The 17,027-nt window shown below is 41.7% G+C and overlaps 1 protein-coding gene across 3 annotated transcripts in view; it reads left to right on the forward strand.

Moving 5' to 3' along the window:
- lrfn2b (leucine rich repeat and fibronectin type III domain containing 2b) overlaps positions 1–17,027 on the forward strand; it is a 150,558-nt gene that overhangs the window by 34,105 nt on the left and 99,426 nt on the right. For all 3 annotated transcript variants that reach the window (XM_079339918.1, XM_079339919.1, XM_079339920.1), the window contains exon 2: positions 10,130–10,190. The gene's annotated coding sequence lies outside the window, so the exon portion shown is untranslated. The remainder of the gene's footprint in view (positions 1–10,129; positions 10,191–17,027) is intronic.

Below are 17,027 nucleotides of genomic sequence, written 5' to 3' on the forward strand. Positions count from 1 at the left end.
ATTAATAAGCTTTACTGCTCTATTTCTTATATATTCAATGAGCGTCACAGCTAATTGGCTGTTTCACTGCAACATCCAGGTAGAACAAAATAATCCAAAGTGGTGACAGTGACACTTTTTTTTTCTCCTTAAACATGAAAAATAAAATCTCCTGTGTGGAAAAAGAAATATTACGAGTAAACAAAGCCTCCTGGGTGAAAGTCAATAAAAAGAGAGAATTGATAATAATATGTGGATTGGACACTTTCACACCTGGAATGATTTATTTGCAGCTTTTCTCAGTAAACATGCAGTCAGTCAGTCAGTTTAAGCTGTGGTGGGAGTTGTTCTCCCTCGCTGCTGATGAAGACGCTGATGAGGAAGCAGTGCATGAAATATATGCAGCTGCAGTCTCCCAGGAGCCTCCTCTGTACAGTCTGAACCCAGGCAGCAACACGCTCAGGTCTTTGTAGCACAGCGCTGTGAGGCGGCCCAAGAGGATGCATAGTGTGTTTGTGTGTGTGTGTGTGTGTGTGTGTGTATGAGTGTGTGTGTGTGTGTGTGTGTGTGTGTGTATGTGTTTGCAGAGGTCCCTGGATTTATCCCAGCTTATCAGATCAACTTGGCATGACAGGCAAATAGGCCTGAGTCTTTAGTATGTTCAACCTATTTAATTGTAGCATTTTCACTCAAACAGTGAACCTCTCAGTTAAGAACCTGTACACACACACACACACACATTTTTTAAAACTCTGCTTTCTGAAAGGAAAGCAGCCAGCTCCCACTGTACTCTGATACTGCTACATAATGAACCATAAAGCTTCCTGCAGTTTCCACACAGCCCCTTCCTGTCTCTTATTACTGTAATGATTGTGTTTCTCTGAAGTGCCTCGAATCAAACTCCTGCAGTCCTACAACAACGGCAAACAGCAGTTATACTTTCACTGAAATAATAAAACTTGATGAAGGTGCAAATGACATCCAGCTGGGATCTAATCCTGTTGTTTAACACAGAAGTGGTCTTTCCCATTTCATTACTTCATGATCACACTCGAGTGTTCACCAACAGCACACAGGCACTGATCATGTTTCAGGATCTAAAGCTCAGCATCAACTTCACTGCTAAGGTATGCATGCAACGTGTGTTTTACAGGTCCTATATTCTGCCCTTTTTGGGGTTCATATGTCTACTTTATGCGCCTACTAAAGTGCCTTCACAATCGTTAATGTTCGAAAAAAAAAGTGTCTGTTCTCAATATACTGCCGCTCCATGCAGCGTCTCTCATCTGCCTGTGTTTCTAGCGCTCTGAATCCCCCACGTTCAGGGTCCTGACACGGGCCTCGTCTGATCGGATTGGTCGGCCGTGCCGCTCTGTTGTAATTGGTCAGTCGCTCAGCACGGACGTCACATGGGCATGCAGCACAAGCTTGGTCTTGTTACAACGAGCCAATGGGCTTGGATCAGTGACATCACACGAGCAAATTTCAATGGCGGGGGGGAAGGGGGGACCGAGCTTTACATGCAGGTACCGCTACTGCTAACAGGAGGATGTAGGAGAAGATCTGTTTAGACACATAGATGCGCCTAAGAGCTGAATATGGGACCTTTAAAGTACACAAAGAGGAGAAAAAGTAACAGAACCAGCAAGAAGAGTGACGTGCAGAGGCTCGTGGCCGCCTGTGGAAGAGCAGCATGCTGCTGTTGTTTATATAATGCAGCTGATGTTCACTGCCGGCATTTAGGGACGTTATCTCATCTTTTGGTAAGATTATAGTCCAAGAAATGATGTATTAAATAATTTTGAATTTGTTACTAATGTATGAAATCACATGGAGATTCTTTAGATATTTAACCTTTTGAAATAACATAAATACCGCAGTCATCAATAATACAGTGCAAAATAATCCATATGAATAAATAATGAGTGATTAAATAACAACTTCAGTTGATTTGAATGTTTAATGTGTTTTAAGCATTATCTTTACTGCAACAACACATTGTTGGTGTGTTACAAACACTTCTTCAGCCTTGACTTCACAGAGCAGCAGACTCGCTCTCTGGAGACACGAGGAGAAAGAAGCAGAGTGTGTGCGAAACAGAATAATATTTAAATGAGAACAAGAACACGAGGAGACTATAGCGGTAATAAACAGAGCAGAGGACTGTGGACAGTTTGTTGTCGGCTCAGGGAGAAAACAGAATTTCAGCTGCCTCAGTGCATAGAGTGAACGGAGATGGTTTCAGAAATGATTTTTGTTTGATTCAAAATAAATTGTTTTAAACATAAAGCAAATTAAAGGCTGTGAATTGCTCACGTCGAGTTCTTCAGTGTACAGCAGTGAATCTGGATGAAAACGTCAGCCAACATACCCAAACTAAAATCATCAACTAAAGGCGATTTTTGCCTCTGATGGGTCCAGATGTCTTTTCTCAGCATTACAGAAAGACTCCCAACAGAGAGACACCTTTTATGTAAAACTGGAAGAGGATTTTGAAAACCACAAACAGCTGCTTCATCACTCTCGTCAAGGCTCGTCAGACCGCTGCTTCTTACACTGAGTTTGTGTCTTCATTTATGACTTTGGTGTTTTTAACCAAAGCAGCCTGAAACCTCCTGCAGAGTGACACCACGCACAGCTGCTTTTCTATTGCTGATCACATATTGAGGTGTTTCAGGGGTTTTAACACAATCAAAGAAATCAAAGATCCTGTCAGACGGAGGAACGTTACTCGATGTCCCTTTAGCTTTTGGACTTTTAGTTGACTCTGAGTTAGCCTACGACGCTCCACCAAGCTCTGCTGCTCACTTCGTGTCTTGAATTGATGAGTCTTTTCTGCGCTCCATGTGGTTTATTTTGACCAAGCTGGTGTCGCCACTTTTTAACAGCTTCTTTAACATCACAGGAAGGATACCAACAGAGAGAAAAAAGAGAAAATGTGGATGTCTGCCCCTCTTCGAATGTGTCTGTAATAGCCCATTTACGTCGACTGTGCTGATTGGCTACAAGAAATGGATACGCTCCTTCAATCAATAACTTGCATCCTGAAAGCAGTGTGAGCGTTTTTGGATGGCCGAAGCAGAGAGAACTCGCACGATTCCCCGCCAGCCTCGACATCACCTTTTTGTTATTGTTTTGATTGAGAATTGAACCAGGTGATTCTGATCAAACTCCCGACATGTTGGGCTGCTTCACAAAAATTGTTCTCTGAAGGCAAACAGAGAAAAAAGAAAACAGATGTGGTGACGATCTCCGCCCCTCACCTGTAATGGTTAATAAATGTGCAGTCATCGTGGTGAAGAGCCCCCCGAGCAAAGCATTTGACTGTTCAATGATTCCTCCTGAGCTCCTGAAGGATCAGAGGAAAACAGATTATGTGTGCTTGAACTGTTCTATGATGTATGAAGTCATGCACATTTACATTTAACACATAACTCTCAGTGACACTCTTGTGTTTCTCTGTCACATGAATCCCCTGTTCGCTTCATCCCTCTTTGCTTTAGCTCCTTCTTGTTTATTACTTCAGTGACCTCATTTCTTCCGCAGGGATGATCAAACTTTGATCTTATTTCTCCCAGAAGAACATTAAGTATTACATGCAGAGAGGATTGACAGCAGGGAAACACGCAGAGAACAGTTTTCAGGCTTTAAAACCGACGAAGACGTCTTCATCGCCTGAATGATCGCCTCAGACTTGTGTTATCTGTGGACTCAAAGCAGACTTTAGTGCTAAAGAGCCTTTGCTTACTCAATATAAACACATGATTTTACTTTGATTATCCTTTGTGTTGTTCCATGAAGTCATTTTCTGCAGCGTTTTAGTTTGTATGTTCTGTAGAACTGGCATTAAAGCCAGTATGTGTGGCTCTCTGTAATATAATTATAGCCATTAGGCCTCCGTCAGGGTGTAGCATTGCTGATAGAAGTTGACAGTCTCTGCACGCTTGCACAAGTTGTTAATCACTTCCTCTTTTCATCATAGAGAGTAAATCCAGAGCAGACAGCGCGGGCCGCGGGCATTATCAGCGTAGGTAACTTTTAGAGCGTTAAACGTGGTGCGGTTTAGAGCTGATCCCTACCATGGACGGTGTTTATCAAGTGGACATCACGAGGTCGCAGATAAGTTTATTGACCTTTTTTTTTTTTTTAAGTTTCATGTTTTGGCCTTCACAAGTTTGTTTCTATGGAAACGGAGGTGCTACGCAGAGTGACTTTGCCTTGTGTTCAGCTATATGGAAGATATGTCATGTCAGTGTTGCACTGTAGAAAACTGGCAGCTGAGGCTACCAGAGCACACTCAAAATAATACAAGTTGTTCTGTATGTTTTTTTTATTTTGCCTCTACTATCAGATAGCAAGCATTTAACCCACGAGTGCCTGTTTGAAGTCCACTTTTAGCTTCTTCTTGAAGGTGCGCTTTGTGTTTATCTATTTTCTCATGGTGGACCGGGAACAATCTGGACACTTTCAGTCACAAAAACATCTTTCTTAGTTGTAGGTATAAACACAACATTATAATATGGGCTGAATAATAACTTAAAGCAACATGTGAGGAATTTGGTTTTGTGCTTGTTGGCGCTCACTGAAGGTCTCTGAGATCAACCGCACTGTTGTTAAACACACAGCGCCGACATGGCTCGTCGTTATCAGACAATGTGCATTCGCTAACAAGCGGAAACCAAAGAACCATAGTTCAGTCATAATATTCTTATTAAATGTGACTCTACTAGCATCTAGAGTCTGTTGTAGAGACAACTTTTTGGTGCAAGATGAATTTATTTATTGATTTGTAACAAACATGACTCACAACTTGGGTTCGATGACATTTGTTACTTCGCTGAGACACTGATGACAATGATAGTGACGTCTCAATCTGTTCTCTTTAATATCTGCCTCTTCCTTTTAGCCTCAGCTATTGTATCAAACAGTAACATGGACTAACTGGCTAGTACAGTAAAGTCGTTCACACATCTCAAGGGAGAACTGATGCCGAACTTACATAGTGTCTGTGGACATAAAGGAGACACTCATTCGCCTGTGGAAAGTTAAACCCGGATTTTCAGCATGGTCCATCGCCCCTAAACTAAACAGATTGTTTCGGGGTTACATGAATACAATTTAAATGATTGAGTTATTGTAAGTGGCCCTGCACATGTAAAGAGATATTGTGCCTTTCATCCAGACAACAAAAACCTCAAACTTTGCCCCTGAGAATGTGTTGTACATCAACGATGGGGCATTTTCGTCCTTAAAAGTGCAAACAGATGATGGGAACATCTCGAATTGACACAGGTTTCACGACACAGCTCCACTCCTTTTGTTCGCTCTGCTCTGAGAGAACAAACAGTGCAGACTTTTAAAAAACTAGAGCCTTTATAAAGTGCTCTGCTCTTCGCCTCTTTTTGCTTTGTTTCCCTCGGCAGCAGCCAGCGACAAAAGTTCATTTGTGGCCGTCAGGAGCGATAAGCATGCATCACGCTCAGATTAAAACTTAATGTGCTCTTACTGGCTGGCTGCTCGTCAAATGAACGTCCAAAGAAAAAAAGGAGGCAGTGCAGTGAAAAAGCTGAGTGGATCTGCTCCCTCCAGTGTGCAGCATGAAAAAAACATGGAGTCATTCCAGAGTCGGACACAGACACTTGTTTGACCAGCTCGAGAGTGCAAACAACCAATCAGCTGCTTTGGCACATTACCCAATCATCGCTCTCTGTTAAGGCTTCTCATGCCGGTTGTTCCACTGCCTGCATGCAAATGTCCTTCAGTTAAATCCTCAGCTGCCGCAGATGAATTCATTCATCACACTCAGAGTATCAGTCTGTCTCTGAGGGATAGTGAGCAGGTGTGTTAGCAGGTATTTGTATCACTTTTCAGTTGAATCGGATCTGCTTTTTGTTGTTAAAATCTTCCACAGAATTGGCGATGCACTCATTTTAAATTCTGACTATATGAATCCTCATAGTGCAATCATTTCAGGATGATGCAAACAAGAGTTCACACTGCAGGAAGAGAGAAAGTGTTTTGCATGACTATAAGACATGTCTCTGGTCAGAGGAACTTAGTTTAAAATTCTGCAGTTGATGAAACTATAGCATGCTCATGGTCACATTTAATGATTCAATGACCTGTTTCATTACATGACCGTTACCATGCTTCATGAATTCCCGCTGTCATGGACCAAGCATGACAGCAGCAACTTTGGAACCCCATCCGCTATCATCATCTGACAGACTCTGGGCAATTTGACATTAATTCCGGTGAAGCCAGAGGTTATAGTATTAAATGAAATCCAGTCAGGACTTCCTTTTACTGTGCGTCATTTCTTTGTCCATAACACTCCCTAGACAAGCTCCCGTTCATCTGTCGAGTGTCATTTCAACAGAAGTAGGTCGGCCTCTTCACTCTGGCTCACTGATATGTCATTAGCGTGGGTAACGTGACCTGCTTTTTGTTGTCCATGCAGCCTTTTTTTCTGCTTTCACCAAAGCCTGCTGATACATGACTGGTCATTACAGCTTGAACCACACATTTTCTATGAACAGAAATCAGAACTCTTCCCATGCTGAGAATCTAGACTCCAGTGTACTGATTAAACATTTTTATGTCGAATCTGTAAGTATTATGGATGCACCGGTGCATCATTGTCAGCCGTTATCAGCCCTGTTGACAGACATTGACACATTGTCACATGATATGGCATTACTCGATGTCATTATCCAAAGTTTACCTGTTGTGTCATAGCAATTTAATATTAACATCAGGCTCGCCATACCACTGGTTCAAAGAGGTTTTTTTATTGGGCAGAGGAAAGCAGCTGTTGGATGAACTCTGATCTTTTTTTTATGGTCAATAATGAGAAAAGTGTGGCTGTTATGGGGGTCTTACACCAAAGTAAGTATAAAAAAGAAAAAAAAAATCTGCATCAGCCAATTTGTTATTTTAAACATTTGTATCAGCCAAACAAGCAGTATAGCTAAAACTAAAAGAAAGGGCCCTGATGAACCCCCCATGCTGTCACAGAACTTGGTAGAGTCCTTTTTTCAGAAAGCCAGGCTCGGCCTCATCTTTTGTTCAAACCAGGAAAGAGAGCACATGGGCCATGTCACTGAAAAAGTCAAATACAAACTGTATAAATCACTTTATTAAACCAACTAACATGGACAGAGCAACATACATTTAATGTGCGGACTTCATAATACTCTCTATAAACTACCGCTAAACCAAACAAGTGGACCCTTATTTACGAGATCCATTCCTATAAAGCTGGGCCTTGATGAACAACATAAATAAAAACAAAATATTGTGATCTCAAAAAGTTGTAACTTCACATTTAATAAAAACGCACAAAGACAACAATGTTGTTTCTGTAAAGTAGTACGCCCACTTTTCTTATTGTGAAGTCATTTGTCATGCTTCACATCCATAACATCTGTACAACCTTAAGTTGAAAGCTGTTTCAGTAGCTCTTTTTCTACTTTCATAGTTATTAATCATTTTTTTAATGAAACATCATAGTGCAAACAACTAAATATCAGTGTTGCATGGAGTGAAAAACTGACCAATCAGAGCTCAGTTTTATATTTGTTTATCCCTCTACCTGTCACAAACCTGGCACAGAGATGTTTACTGCCTCATCCTCACATAAACAAGCCCGAGCTGACAGAGACGCTCCTGAAGCAGCTTTAGAGGCTGACAGGCGGAGTAAAAATGTCGTCCCCTTGGCAGCGGTGGCACCTCACCTGAGTGAGTGAGGGCGGCCCCGTCAGCGGAGAGGCGTGAGGATCAACCTGATGTTTATTCATTTCACAGCTACAGGCCTAAATATAAACAGCAGCCGACATGCAGAGCAGACAGTGTGAAGTTCAAAAACAGGAGGAGCTGTCGCGTTCAGAGCTCCTACATGTACAGAAGAAGAGGAAAGCATAGGCTTTAATGTGCTATGTGGTTTTATTTATAAACCCACACAGGTTTTGTGTTTGGTGTGGTTTTATTTATAATACTCAATTATAATAATCAATTAAAGAAACGGTGCTGCTCAACAGAGAGGAGTGTCTAAGGTCTTGTCTGTTTTATTTTCTGAAGCATTAAACAACCTGCAATAAGATCAGATTTTAGACCTACTGGCCAATGTGGTGGGTAGATGGAAAATTTCACCGGCCCAACAAAAATGTTGTTGTTGTTTTTGTGTCACGCCCCTCTCTATAGGAAGAGGTAAAGGGTCGAGATGGGATCTCTAGAGCGAGGAGGGACAGCGCTGGGTGTGTTTGATATTGTGAATATTTGTAGAGCTCCTCTTATGCCCTGGACTCTTGCGCCTCAGCAGTGCCATTTTAGATACCAGATGTGCCCAGGTGTTCAGATCGACTTGGAGAAGTTTTATTTGCAAAATCGGGACAAAGAACTCCACTTCCCACGATCCTAGAGTGTTTGTTATTGGTGCTGCTTGTCTTACCATGGCAATGTTTCCCACCTCTCTGTACCATATGTATGCCAACAGATAAGTCTCGCTAGCAGGCTTGCTAGTTTGGTAGCTTAGTGAACACAAAGTGTACTATAACCTTGTCATGCCGCTGTGAATGTAGTTTTTATTTTTGCATAATTGAAACACTTGCATTGACAGTATACACACTATAACAACGACTAAAGTTACTTTCAAGAAAAAAAGATGTAATTTGAACAAATGATTGTGGGATGGGTAGTTCCTTGTTTAAAAATGTACACAGGCTTGTACCTTTTATTTAGTTTTTTTATACCTAAAATAATAAAGAAGTGAATAATTTACGTTTTATATTTTTATTGTTTAGTACTTACATTAACTTATATATTTACAACAAGCAGGAGAAATCCTTCATTTTATAGTTAACTTCCCATGTCTTGCCATACATGACACACACACACAAACGTGCATTGTTTATGATGCACGACCAGACCTTTAGATTTACGTGCTCACTCTGTAACACCTGATTGTCCATCACGACCTGAGAGCTCACACTGTACGAGTGAAATCGGGACAGAGCGTTAACAACTGTTAATAAAGTTTAATTTGAAAACTCCAAAGGACTCGAGGGGACGGCGACTGGTGAAAGAGAAGGAAGTGGAAGTTGTTGTAGGATATAATAAAGTTGATACAGATGTAGATATAAGGATACAATGTTTCAAAAAGTGCTGCGCTGAGGATTTGTGCCGTCCTCACCATAACCAAAAAAATAAATTTTAAAAAGTTGGCGTACACAGACCTGCAGGTGGCTGTGGAGATCAGGACTGTAGGTTTGAGTGTTTTGCAGAGCGATTTAGAGGTTATATAATATTAGGATCATGTTATAGTTATGCACACCTTCAGCCAGATGCGTTTATGACGTAATCGTCAAGATTTTAGATCCTAAATATCAAACATGTTTAAAATAAATCGTGGCTTCCCCGACAGTGGCCGAGCAGATCAGGGACATTAAGATTTGAACTTTGTACCACTCACACTACAAGATAATCTGGGCAGATAATCGGTTCTGAGCAGCCTTGAGTCGGGAGCCTTGCGATTGTTGGGAAGGAGGAATCAAACCTCAAATCGGCCCGTTTATTCTACAGTGTGAGGCTTTAGGAAGCAGGAGCTGCTACTGAAAGCTGCTGTACTGTTGCTGAATGAGCTGCTGTGATGAAAAACAAACGTAATGTAAATTATTAAGTTCATTTTCATCAGTGGTGGGATATACGATGAAATACTAGCAGAGAGAATCGCTCCCATGATTCCCCTCTAGCCTCAACATCATCTTTAGTTATTGTGTAGACTGAGCGTCCCCTGACGGCAGAATTGACATACTGAGAGTCTGAAAAAATACATTTTTAGCATGTGCAACCACTTTCTCCACTACTTTCACCACTACTTATTTTATATTTCTGCAATATCTTTTTATGATTTATTTACCATGCAATGCCCATCTTAACTGAATAAGAGTTACTTTCTATTTCTTCTTCTGTTGTTTTTTTGCTGTGTGCACTTTAAGGTGAAGCCAAAGAACGTTGTTGTACAATGACAATGTTGTATAATGACAATAAAGAAATTCTGTTCATTGCCATTCAAAATGAATAATTTTGTGTTTGAGTAAAACTGGGAATATTTTAAATCTAATTGTAAATGTTTTGTGTTTTGTCTTCACAGAGATGGACTTGAACTGGGTCGTAAATCTGACTTCGTGCAACCAAATCTCAGCAACGACCAGGTGAGTAAAATGATCACTGCAACTTGTTTGAACATGGAGTTAAGCAGGAGATTCGATGTTGTGAGTCGATCTTCAGAACTGTGGATGAGATTCAGGTCTCATGTTTGATGCAGAACATGAGAGTTAAACAGGATTTTTGCTCTTAATTCTGTAAACAAGTTCAAGTCCGTAGAGGATTTATTGGCTGCACCCTGATGTGCTAATGCTTCACAGAGCTGGATTTTTAGAGCTTATGTTTGCAGGAGATACCAACACTGGTGTTTTCAGGTGATGATCTGTGTGTGTGTGTGTGTGTGTGTGTGTGTGTGTGTTGAGAAGCTCTGCAGCAGCTCATGACTCAGTGAGGCAGACAGCTTCAGATATGTGTTAGCAGTTAGCCCTGTAATCCACGCTGCTGATGGGCAGTGTGTGTGAGGCTTTACTCCGACCTGATGAAGGAGACGCTCTTACAGGCCCAGACGACCGTGACCTAAGTAGGCAGCGAGCGAGCGAGCCAGCGGATTGAGGTCACGTCAGCACATCCTCAGCCTGCAGAACTTAAAGCAGCTGCTCAGCTCTTAGTGGCGACGGGATGCTGCTTGGGTTTGAGTGTGAAAGATGAGAGGAGAATCTTATTTTTACACTCGCTGACAGTCAGAACATTTCTCGCTGCAAACTTGTGACACAGCAACTTCTGCAAATTTTATTTTTAAACTGTGTTTATAAAGTTTCCAGATTCCTGCATCATAAACCTTGAGGATGATGCTGCTTGTTCATTCCTCCATCACCTTTATTTAATTCTGCCAGAATGTCACAATGTGAACACAGATTCAGTGTTATATAGCATAAAAGGCTAATGACTGGAAAACGTCTTCACGGCGTGGAAAGTTCTTCTCCTTAAACTCTGTTGGACAGCTTCAAGTGCTTCATCTCTGATACTGTTTACCAAACAAAACTCCACTGTCCCATGAGTAGTGGGGTATTTTACTAGGGATCACAATTTACTGTCATTTCTGTACTTGAGTACTTTATCTAATAACAGAGTACTCGTACTTGCACATAATTATTATTCGCATGATTATTATTTTTTTATCATCAAAATAAAATGTTGCGTCAGATTTCTTTATGATTTTTATGCCTGTAAAATGACATAAACATCCAGTAAATGCCTGTATGCCTGCTATTCCTGTAAAATGACATAAACATACAATATTTAAAGATGAATATAAATAAATAGCCAACAACATAAAGTGATCATCATGTCACCACAGCAGCGCAGGCTATATGTTCTTCATACTGTGTTACTTAACACTCTCAAAGAGCAGCCTCGTACCTGTTGTTCTCCGTGATGGCAGCTTGTACTCCGGCTCGACAAACACCCTGAGCTCCTTCTATAAAACTTAATGGAAGTATATATTGTGTTTTCAGTATTGAAGTAATATTTCTATGGTATGCAATTTTAACGCCACAAATCTTGCACTGAACATTCACTTCATTGTTTTGTCATCACTTTTCTTGACTGACATATCGCAGGTGTAGCAGACTGTATTTGTAGTGCTTTTGCTTTCTGTCTAATTTGTCCCCTGAGAGTTGCCGTAGCTTCCTATTGTTTTTGTTGACATCTGGCTTGTGTGTACTAAAGCTGAAGCCGGGGCTGGAGAAGTCATACGTTTGTATCCCGTCCATTATTTTCCTTGCTCAGTGAGGTGAAAATAAAAAGCTGGGTCACAAGAACAACACTGTATGAGCCAAAAGCAGCGCTCGCACAGGTGCGTGAGTAACTAATTGCAACTCGAATAATGGAGTCAGTGGTGAGTTCTCGAGTGCTCGTACCCATCCCTATGTTTTGCCTTTTCAGATAATGTCAGACCTATGAAAAATGTGGCAGTGTTTGTGATAAACTCAAGGAAGCACCTGTATTTGCTTGCAAGTTGTTGAATAAAGCTTTATGTAAGCAAACCAGATCTCTCCCTCAGGTATCTTTGGTGTTGTACTTTCTGCATAAAGTCGTTGTTAGCTTTTAACTCTCTGTTTCCAAAGTACCATCCCAGCTCTGATGGGTATAAAGGTTTCATTTGTACTCTGTAAGGAAACATTTGGATCTGTGACAACTTTATTAAATTTGTTGTTTTGGTTGACAGCCAGAAACCCATCAGGGCTCGTTCTGCTTTTGTTGTGTGTGCGTGTCTCTGCGCACTCCCCAACCTGGCAGCTTTCACCCACACACAAGAGAAGCAGGATCCAATGACATTAGTCCCAGTGCCCCCAGAATCCATCCTGTGACACCGAGCAGGCACCGATCCATTATTTATACCTGTGCATGCATCAGAACGTCTGCATGGCAAACTGTCACAGTGTGATCTTTGTATTCATGAGTGAATAACAAGGGTGATTCATGATTAACAGGCTGTTGAGTCCCAGTGGTCCCAGAAACACCTTCAGCCTTTGGCAGAGCTCACAGTTGTCTGTCCTTTTTCAAAGGAATTCTTGTAGTTTTAACCTGGATAGTCTTTGACAAAACTTTGGATTGAAAGACCTAAAGGTACAAAAGACCTAAAGGTACAAAAGTTTTCGCTCCTGCAGATTGCGTCAGCAGAGATACAGGCTTTAGTGTCTGCAACATAATGTGATGCCTTCACACCTAAGCTGTTTGGCCCCTTTAAAACGAACGCAGGTGCCCTGTGTTGTATAGTCCATTCTGTTTGGGGTGCTTTGAAAACTTAAATGAACGCTGGTGTGGACCAAAAAACTGACATCTGGTCTGCTATAAAATGAGGGCCAGAGTTTGTTTCATCGTAGGTAAGAACGTGATCAGGACCAAAAATGATTGGTTAGCATTATTGGTTAAATTTGGCCTTCTCTCAACAATGTCAAATAGGTTTGCATAACGTGACTAACGTAAGTGTTGCTAACAACACAAGCGTCAGTCTTCCTTGCAGGTCGGACGTCGTATCTGTGCTGAGTGTGGTTACGCATCACGCTGGTCAACATTTGACAGATTGTTATGCTCTCGAGCTAAAAGCAAAGCGAACCAAATGAAAAACCAAACGAGAACTAAAAGGAAACAAACATGGCGGACAATCTGGTCAGGAAGAATGTTTTATTATATATTGAATTAGGATGGTGCACATTAATTAATGTCAGCAAATCGCATAGTCCATTAATAAAACAAAAGCTAAATTTAATCTGTAGTCCCAGAACAGGTATGAACAAAACACATTAAAAACAAGTACAATTACAGGACACCTCACAGGACATCCCTAACCCAGTCTACAAAACAACTCAGACACATAAACAAACTGGACACAACTGGCACATAAGACATAACAGACACAAACAATTAGCTGATTAAAATTGCATTTGCTGCGGTTGTTGTTGATTTTCCTTCTTCACTGAACTCTCTTCACGCTTGCCTATCGAGCAGAGCGCATGCACAGCTTTCTCAGACTGATTTCAGTTTAACCGTCTCCAAATATGAGGCGAGCTTCAGTTTGCTGTGCACACAAACCGCCGCAACAAAGTCCTTCAAAGGGACACTTTTGACTTTGACACGGTTTCTGAGCCTCCACTGCAGGAAACAAGATACAGCACTTCTTCTACTTTTACCAGAGACTCCTTAATGTGGTTCGAGGTTATCTTCTAGAGGAAAGGAAGTGTTTATTTTTGCCATGCACCTCTGAGCAATAGATTGATTGTGAAAAACAAAGATTTATCCAATAACAGTTGCACATTCTGACTTGGGTGGATTTAAATTCACTGTGATCTGATCATAGCTTTGTCCAGTGTTTAATGTACACGTGTGCAGACTGAACTCCTCAGCTCGACTCCTCCGATAGTCTCATTGTATGGCGTGTGACTGAGCAGTGTGAGTGTTTGCACGGTGTGCAGTGTGTGAAGGTGCCACCCTGACGGAGGGCCTCATTAAAAACACGCTCCCTGTAGAACTGGGCTCCCGCAGGCCTGTGGTGAGCGATCAGACACCTGGATACTGTGTCTTTAAGCTGGATCGATTCTCCTGCAGGCGGCCGACTCACAGTCTCACAGCACAGGACGCTCACTGTCTCAGTCGGGGGGGGGGGGGACTCGCTCCGTTACAGTTCACTCCTACAGTAAAGATGCATGACTTATCAAGCAGCAGAGAGAGTGTGGTAATAGGATTATTGATCAAACTAATGATTCAATTACTTCAGCAGGTTGTAGATTTCCTGGCTGCTTTCTCCTTCAGTGACGAGGCGAGGACGCAGACACGAGTGAGACAAATGACATAATCACATTATTCTGACTGCATTTCTCATTTTGATCTACTTGCTCATTAAACAGTCCAGTTTTCTGCTACCTGCCTCAGAGAAAAGGTGACATCCTTCATGTTTACTGCAGGTTTATGTTTGCCAGAGAGGGACGATGCAGGGTGAGGAAAATAATACTCGTGTTGCTTTTTCAGGGCAGGTTTAATGATTGTTATTTACTGCCTCTTGTTTTTTAAGCAATAAAAGACGCTTATTGTAGCTAAAAAGCCACAGAGGACGCAGGAAAATGGCAGAACAAAGACGGTGAGAGTGAGAAGCATGAATACAAAATCGTGTCTCCTGAGCTTGACGTGTTTAGCTCTTGGAAGAACAAAAACACATTTTTCTTTTGTGATGCTGCAAATGCAGAGCAAAGGTTAATTTATTTTATTTCATTATTTGTGAGTGCAATATGTAGTGAGCGGGACACTCATGGAAAAGCATCACAAAGACATTTCAGGGTTGAGATTCTGAAGACTGACTAAGTTAATGAAAAAAACAAGCATTTGAAGAGTTATTTTCCCTTAGTCTTACAGACAGATCTGAGAAATCAGGACTTTAGCAGCACAAACAAAACTTTGGCATTTGAATTGTTTACCTACTCACTCGTGGTTATGACTGTAACATGAATGAGCGTGTGCGTAAAGGTAGAGTACCAATTTTCAGAGGAGGTACATGTATCAGTTTACACGACGAGGGAGACGCTGCTGTTTTCAGAAGTTTCTATCAGGCACGCTGTTGTAATTGTGTGTACAATCAGTCAACACTTACACCAAAGGTTACCCCTTTTTTTGCTGAAATTGTTGTGATGCGAACCTCAGATACATGTAGGGGATTTGGGCTAAACGTTGTAGTCTTTGTATCCACAGAAGATCTGCTCAGTCAATTAACATTTGGAGATTAAAGCTGACGAAGCAAATCTTCTCGATGGCATTCAATTCAAATTGACCTTAACTCCTTTTGTTAATTGATTTTTTTTTTAAAATTTCACAGCGTATGTTATAATTATTCTGTGCTATTATTCTTTGCTCTGCTTTTATCCTCTTATCAATTTTACTCCCATGTTTCATTTGATACAGGTTTTACTGTATGGTTTTAGTTTTTGGCTCTTCGTCTTTTATTGGGAATTTATTCATTTTGTTTATTTATTTTGTTTCTATATTCAGTTTTCAAATTAATTCCATGTTAAAAAATGAATTTAAATCATAACTCAGATAATTGATTGGGTTTGTCTGCTTACAGTCTATTTCTTTGTGGCTCTAGCATGGGAATAAGATGCTTCAGACAAAACAAAGATCAATTTAAACGCTGACCTCTGAAAATAGATGAGCTTAAAAACTCTGCTAAAGAATTTATGCATCCCTCAGCTTCCTGTTTCCGATCGTTGCTGTTCATGTGAAGATAATGTACCCTCTGTCTTTCTCTCTCTGGCTGCACAGCTCTGATTAGAGCTGGCAGAACTTCAGAGCTCTCACACTGTGAACATGGAGCCGTTAATGCAAGCTTTTCTTTATATATTCCTCAGAGGCCAAGTGTTAAACATAACAAAACATCAGAGAACACAGTGTCATGTTAAACGAGCTGCAGCCTCACGGAGCGTCCAGCTCCACGTTTGCTGATGCAGAACCTGTTCTCCGGCGCTGTATGCTAAACCTGCCGGCCGCCTCTGCGGTCGCAGCTCTCACATAAAGAGGAAGTGGAAAAGTCTTTAGAGTGTGCAGGTCAGCGCCTTTCAGCTCCGCCTGTGATCAAAGGCTCCGCTGTGGACTCTAAAGCTCTTCCCCCTTGTGCCCACAGAGCGTTCTGATTACTGAGGCACTCTTTCCATACAAGAACTCATTAAATATTTACAGGATATTTGCATGCACTCACTGATCGAAAGGCCCCACCTGAGCTCTGCTGCCTCCACTGTGATCTCCCTGCGCTGTCTGCAGGCTGTTTGTAAAGAAGAAAAGTTACAGTTAAAACACTTTGTCTCCTTCTTTATGGACTAACTTTTACATGACTCCTGGTAGTTTGAAATAAGTGCAAAAGTATCCATCCATACATCCCATCCCTTTTCCAACTGCTTATCCAGAGGCACTGTCCCCGACCTCCACATGATGTTACAGAGATGTGTCAGCCATGACAGCCCCTGCACATCCAGAGGCATAAGATACTCAGGGCGAATCTCGTCCACCCCAGGAGCTTGCCAACTACCTTGGTGACTTCGGCTTGGGTGATGAACGAGTCTACCTCTGAGAACTCAGCCTCTGCTTCCTGAGTGGAAGATGTGATGGTGGGATTGAGGAGATCCTCGGAGTTTCTCTTCCACCGCCGGTCTACATCCCCAGTTGAGGTCAGCAGCTTCCCTCCTCCACTGTAAACAGTGTTGGTGAAGCACTGCTTCCCCCTCCTGAGGCGACGGACAGTTTGCCAGAATTTCCTCGAGGCCGTCCGAAAGTCCTCCTCCCGATAGGACTCCTTCAGCTTGACGGCCTGCCTTACTTCCAGTGTCCACCACCATCTGACCTTCAAACACACAGCCGAAGTTCAGATTACAAGACCACAAAGTTTATCATCGACCTCTGGC

Source organism: Symphodus melops (genome assembly GCF_947650265.1).
Source record: "Symphodus melops genome assembly, chromosome: 1".
In the NCBI taxonomy this organism is placed as follows: domain Eukaryota; kingdom Metazoa; phylum Chordata; class Actinopteri; order Labriformes; family Labridae; genus Symphodus; species Symphodus melops.